Source organism: Ochotona princeps, chromosome 23, assembly GCF_030435755.1.
Source record: "Ochotona princeps isolate mOchPri1 chromosome 23, mOchPri1.hap1, whole genome shotgun sequence".
Taxonomy (NCBI): domain Eukaryota; kingdom Metazoa; phylum Chordata; class Mammalia; order Lagomorpha; family Ochotonidae; genus Ochotona; species Ochotona princeps.
In genome coordinates this window covers 3,113,474-3,120,838 of record NC_080854.1, presented here as the reverse complement: position 1 = coordinate 3,120,838, position 7,365 = coordinate 3,113,474, and positions in this window count along the sequence as shown.

Sequence of the window (7,365 nt, the reverse complement as noted above, 5' to 3'; positions counted from 1 at the left end):
CTTCATAGGCCAGCCAGGGTCCCAGCCCAGCAGAGCCGACCATGTTGGGTACCTCACCACTGGAGCTCATGAGCCCAGCATCTACCTTCCTGACTGGCATGAACCACCTCACCTCGTCAAGCACTGATGGGTGCTGCAACCTGCCTCAGTCAAGCCTGCCCCTAACTCCAGCTCATGTTGCTGGATTCTCCAGCCTAGCCAAGCACAGTCAGCCTCCCAGCCTCCAGTCCTAACCCTAATGTGAACCGGCTTTGGTTGTAGACCAATCTAGGTGCTCGTGCTAGTTCTCAGATCTGCGAGTGGATGTTTTGACTGGCCCATCCTGGCCCCTTTCTACAATAAGGTAATCCAAGCATGCCACACATGGCACAGGTGATTTTCTCCCTCAGAAGGAAGTACACGTGATGTTAGATTGACCATGTCTAAATATCTCGCATGGTGCAGGTTAGTTCCAGGAAAAAAGTGGCTCTTGTTAGCTTGGACAAGAGTGGTTTGTTTTTGTTTATTTGTTTGTTTGTTTTCTTTTTCTATTTACTCCCTGCCAGACACCAGCTCTGGCTGGCTCGAGAGCTAGCAAAGGATGTGTGGATCGGCAAGACTATAAGAGGAAGAGATAAGACGTGGACCAGTATGACATGATGCTCATAATGGACAACTCAGAAAAGTTGCCTGCTTTATTTATACACAAATCATCACAAGCTTTTGCACAATATCCAATTGTTTCATTTTTACTTGATGGTTAAGAGAATACAAAAAACAATCCTAAAGAAAACATTCTCAACGAACCATTACTCATTGACACCTGCAGTCACATGGCTGAAGCCAGGAACCCATCGGTTGGCAGCGCATACATTTACATAGTGACAAATAGTTTACTTAAAATCAATTTTTACTAAACACAAACTAGCTAATATTGCTTAAAATATTATGAGTACAGAATTAAAAGATCATAAATGAAAGGATTTTATAAAGGCATATAACATAGATTCTTTGCTAAATCTTATAATCAAATCATACATTAATTACCGTCACCTTCACCTAGTGCTGATTCAATTGGTTTTTGTTCTTTTGTTAAAGGGTGGTAAAAAGGACCAAGGCAGCACAGCCAATCTACAGAGGGCTTTTACAAGAAACTTGCTTTTATCTTTATAAACTGTTTTCATTCCCTAAATACAAGTGCCAGTATAAGATACAGATTTTAAGCCATCTTGAGGGGGTTCACATTTGTTTCCCTTTAGAAGATGCCCCATATACTTTTGCTTTCAGTGGTGAGAAACTAAAATGCATCATATCATGTGTTGTAACAGTTCGAGGTGCATGGTTAACAATCTCTTTGTACCTCCATGGTTGCCATCAGTTCCAAGATATTATCAAGCCATTTCTTAAGGAAAACATTACTTATACTAGGGCAAACTTCAGGACAAAAGTGGGCACATAACAAGATGTTTGGAAACATAGTGGGCTCAATTGTACTATTATATACTCTTAGCTGTGTGTCATAGCCTTAACATCGCAAAGAATGTTTTTATCATAACATGATTGATCAATTTGAGGTGTCATACCAGTTACAGGAATCACTTCACATTAGCAGAAAAACAACAACACCCTCAGGAGAATTCTATGAATCATCAGAGAGGTGATTGAGTGTCCATACAATGGGGTGGGGCAGCAATGAGGTGACCAGAGACATTCTACCAGGCCTTGCCTCGCTGCCAGAAACTCCTCATAGCCTTGTTAATGGAGGAGCAGTGCTCATCACACACCCATACCATCTGACCCAACTGCATGGCTCCCCACAACTCCCCATCCAGTATCTTTAGCAATGTGTTCTGGGGCAAAAGTCATTGCTACTTGTGTGAATAACCCCTTGATGTACAGTTAGATTATCTCTCTGCACCTTTGTTTTCCCTCCTTAATGGTGAGAAGGTTGAACTTGGAGGTCCCTTGGAACTTTGTCTCTCCAACAGTCTTCTCCCTGGGACTGCCATTTCATTTTCATGGATAAAAACGGCTGGGAACTGAAGCTCCAGGTACTGAGGACAAGTATTGTAGTCAACCTGAGATTTCTCAGTGACTTGAGTAAAGATTTAAGGAAAACCTTGGTCCCTGCCCAAATTTTTGTCATTTGGGTATTTACTTCTGTCTACAAGAATCTGTTTTTCTGGGGGGGGGAGTTGGGAGGTTTCACACAAGCACCTGTCATTAGCTGGCTGCCACACATCACAGAGCGAACAGCCATCATTCGACTTACTGCTGTGGGGTGTGGCCTGGCCCAAAGTGGAGTGCTTATTGGGGCCTAGGGAGGTGGTCTTGCCGGGGGCCTGGAGAATGGTTGCAGAGGGGACTGAGACCTGTTGCCTCATGTTGAGGTAAGTATAACAAGCCTTGGGGAATGATAGTAGTATGTGCCAAACAGGGTTAGACTCCAGGACCCACTCACTGGTAATCATTAGAGTCATAGTGGTTGTATAATGGGCTGGACTAAATCTCAGTACCCACTGAACCTCATGAGAGCTGTGTTGGCACAGACCAGGTGTGTCTGGGCTGTATCCCAAAAAGGCAAGAAGCAAAATGGTTGTGGATACATTGGAAAAGGCCGTTGTTGCTGTGGAGATAGAATGTAGGTTAAATTAGTGTCAGCTAAGGACCCGCTGGTGTATATATGAGATCTACTACTGCAAGGAGACCTGACAAAGCAGCTCAGGGAACAGCTCTGTCATGATGCAGTCCCTGTATTGGGTGACTACAAGACCAAAATCAGAGCAACAGAGGCCATGTTGGCAACTGTACCCACCAGCACATGTGTGGGTCAGGACTGGTGTCAGGTCATGCTGGGCCAGTTCACAAACCCACTAGAGGATGAGAGAATCAGAAGGTATGCAAATCAGGCTGGGATCGTCCCCAACACTAGGCAGTCCATTTTAGAAACGGGATTCAGGGCTGGCTGGGCAGGCAGTGGCTCCCATCAATAGGAGCCAGACATCGGGGAAAATTGTGCCAGGACATACTGCAGTGCCTGTCACGAAATGCTGAGTTGAGGCATGTCATACCAGATGGCTGGAACACCCACTAACGCTTGTGATACCAGTGGGTTGGATGATGTAAGCCTTGCAGAGGGTGGTTAGGAGTGTCTCCTGATGGGCCAATGCTCCCACTGGTGAGCTTGAGAATTTGAACCAGGGGCAGACCAGTCTGGACAGAGGCCTGCATGTGAGCTGAATTAGGGAGAGAGCCAAGATGGGATAACCAACTATTTTGTGCAGGCTGGTTGGGCTTCACCTCAACACCAGCTGGCACATTTTGGGTAATTCCTATCAGGCAAGATTGCAGAAGCACCTGATGAGTTCAAGATCTGCGGCTGGAAGTGGGCCCAGTAGGAAGCTTTGGGCACATCGCAGATGAGCTGCAAATCCCAATTGTGAGCATGAGAATCAAGGCCGGAGTAGGCCTGGCTAGATGGGCAGTGGCTCCCATTGCCATGTGTGTGAAGTGGACAGTGGTGTCATTTGGGTTCCAACACATATATAGTTGCATCTGAGCTGAATGAGATGTGGGGCAAACTAGACCAGTCTGATGTACCTGCTGGCATGTTGAAAACTCAGGGCTGGGGGTTGGCCTGGCAAGGGTATTTGGGTTTCACCCTGACTAGGCTGCAATTCCTGCTAGTGAATGTGAGGGCTGAGTATGTGATGGGCAGTGCTGGGTTGGGCTGCAAGATCCACTGCCTTATGTAAAAGTCATGTTTGAGACAGAACTGACCCAACCATTGCAATTGCCATTGTGAGCACAGACTGACATAAGTGATAGAATAAGCTGGACCCTGTACTAGCAACCACATGCAAGAGTCAGTTGTGGGATCACCTCAGAAAAAGTTACTTGGGGATAGGCCCAACCATATCACTGGACTTTGAACTCCAACCAAGGGGGGGAATCTCAGGATCGGTGGAGTGACTGTGGAATTCATGTATCAAAGCCGGAACTTCTCAGTTGCTAGGATGGAACAGTGGATGGCATGCCCGGATGTGTATGAAGCTCATGACAGTCTTGTGGCCTGTGGAGCACATCTGGTGCCATATCAGAGGTAGGAGAGCAGAAAAAAAAAATTGGACAACTACTGCAGCCAGGCATTGATAGTGAATATCTGGGTGAATGGAGACCCCAAACTGGACTGTGTCAGCCAGTGGACCTTGGAAGGATTTCCTCATCCATGGATTGGTCAGATCAACAAGTCAGGATTATTGAGGCTGCTTCTGTGGCACCCTCAGAGCATGCCCCACTTCAGGGATTCTAGGATGCCATTGGGTGGCTGCTCCCCATTCTTGTTTACTGGTGCAGTGCAAAGGCTGCATAGAGCTCCTCCTGAATTTTCTGCTCTAATTCATGATGCAGGAGGAGGAAAAAGGGGAAGCAATGGTCTCACCCATGCTTCTCTAGTCCTAAAAATTCCTACCCAGATCATCCATGTAAACATCATCAAAAATAAAAAACAACAAATTTTTACACAAAGGTTCAATAAAAGACTAGTTTGATTCTCTCTTGTGACCTGAATATGAGTAACAAGCAAACATTATGCAAATGTACCACTGTGCTGCTTATTCTCCAAGAATGTATCATGGAAAAATTGCAGAGTGGAACTGGACGTATGGATATTTGCAGTGATTCTTATAAAAACCCATGACAATTATTACTGATTCTTGGAAATCTGAATGCAGAATGCATATGTAAAATGCAGTTTGTAAGGAATTAGGAATCAATAGATACCAGAATCAGCATTAAACAGATACTCTTAAAGACAGAGGGAAAAAATATGTGCTTATAGTGTGTCTGTGAAAGCTCATGATGGTTTTCAGGTTACTGTGCCAATGCAAGGTGATATCCCATTGTTGTGTGCTGTTATTCTCAGCCCCATAACCTTTCCTTGGGTTCTTTTATGATGGCAGTTTCAATGGTGAAATCCAATGATGTCATTGTTCTCTTGAATTTTCTTCCCTGAAAGACACTGCAGAGCTGTCAACATTAAAAGATCTCTGCTCTCAGGGACAGTTACATGGTTTCTTCCTTGATGCTAAAGAGTGGTCCCTGGGAGCAGTGTTTCTCAAAACATAGGTCCTCAATATCTGAACTGCAGGTTCTATTACACTACTAACTGAAAGTTTTCATTCACTGGAAGGAGGATGGTATGGGGGTGAAGGTGAACCTTTGCTCTTGATCACCCACTTGAAAAAAACAGCACCGGCCCAGTACAAGATGCAGTGGTGCAGTGGCTAAATTTCATGTTGCACATGCCAGAATCTCACTCTGCCAACCTCATCAATCCCTCCAGAGACCCTCTTAGGCTGCCTTGACATCCACTCCTCCCACTCCACCCCCAAAATCACACTCTACGCTCCACCTACTTCTCACAGTTCGCTGCTTCTTTCCCCACTTCCGTCTGAAGTTGACTAGCTAGCTCTCCACACTGAGAATCTGAGTGGCCACAATCACCTCTCCCCCTCCTCCTCCCTGTTTCTCTGTAAACCACCCACTCACTACAACTGCAGTTTTTCCAAGGTTTAAACTTATTCTTTCTGCTTTTGTCAACTGCACCCACCACCACCTCTTAGTCCAGTGGGGTGGGGTAGACATAAGCTAAATAACATTTACTTCTGAAAACAATCTGTTACTTGTCAAACTTGTTGAGTAACTTATTTTTTTTCTTTTCAGTAACTTACTTTAGCAGAGTCCTTCAGAAGCATGAATATTCAACTAGAGATTTGGACAGTTTCAATTTTCATTTAAGTGAGAGAAATAGTTTTTAAGTGAGAGAAACATTTTCTACATGTTAACTTAGGAAGACCTATCATCTGGTCAAGTGAGTTAGCCTACTGGCTAAAGTCCTCAGCTTGCATCCCCTGAGATTCCCATATCAGGACTGGTTCCCAGCTGCTCCACTTCTCTTCCAGCTCCTTCTTTGTGGCCTGGGAATGCAGTAGACAATGGCCCAAATCCTTGGGATCTGCACCCATGTGAGAAATGTAGAAGAAGTTTCTGGCTCCTGGTTTTGGAGCAGCTCAGCTCTGGCCATTGTGGCCACTTGGGGAGAGAACCAGGAGATGGAAGATCTTTCTGTCCTCTCTGTAAATCTGCCTTTCCAATTCAAGTAAATAAACCTAAAAAAGAAAAGAAAAGAAAAGAAAAGAACACATAACCTCTTGTATCCTATGAACAATGTTGCTGCCTGATTGAATATAACTCTTGGGCCTGGCATGGTCATCTAGTGGCTAATGTCCTTAACTTGCACATGCTGAGATCCCATATGAGCACCAGTTCTAATCCCGGCAGCCCTGCTTCCCATCCAGGTAACTGCTTGTGGCCTAGCAAAGCAGTGGAGGATGGCCCAAAGTCTTGGGACCATTCACCCTTGTGGGAGACCCGGAAGACACTCTGGGCTCCTGGTTTCAAATCAGTGCAGCTCCAGTAGCTGTGGCCACTTGGGGAGTGATTCTGACTTTCCTAATAAAATGAAAAGTAAATCATTTTAAATAAATAAATATAACTCTGAAGTTGTTCTCTAAGAAATACAGCATTCAGATCAAGGACAAACTGCTATAGAATTAAAAACTAATCCACTGTTAATTTGTGCCAAGCTATGAGATGAACCCATGTTGTCAATCTGCTAGATTTTATGTTAAGATATAATTGTTACAAGCATAGAAATGTGTTCTTGATGAAGATTGTGAATGAAAACCTCATGTAGGATATAGGTGATTGTACTGCATAAAGTATCATCTGCAGCATTTCCTAAATATTGATCATTCATACATGGGGTTAAAGTCTGATCCTCTGTTAAAGCAACAAAATTACCTCTAAAATGTTACTATTTTCAATGGAAAGATAAATTTACAGAGAGGAGAAAGAGGAAGCATTCCATCTGCTGGTTCACTCTTCAAGTAGCCACAATAGCCAAAGAGAAGCCAATCTGAAGCCAGGAGCCAGGAGTGTCTTCTGAGTCTTCAACGTGGATGCAGGATCTCAATACTTTGGGGCATCCTCCACGGCTTTCCCAGGCCACAAGCAGGAAGCTAGACAGGAAGAGGGCTGCCGGGATTAGAACTGGTGCCCATATGGGATCCCAGTGTATGAAAGCCAAAAACTTGAGCTGCTACCTACTGTGCCAGGTCCCATGGCAACAATTTAAATACCTGTTTCCCTTCGGTCTTGACTTCTTGAGGATTCCTGTGTCCTTTAGGTTCAAATTTGTTGTCTGCCAATGTGCTGTAACATCAAAACTCTGTTCTCCTCCAATCTGCTGTAACTTTGTAACCCTGTTCCCACCAATCCATTGTAATCCCATGGCACCATACCTGATAACCCAATGCATCAATC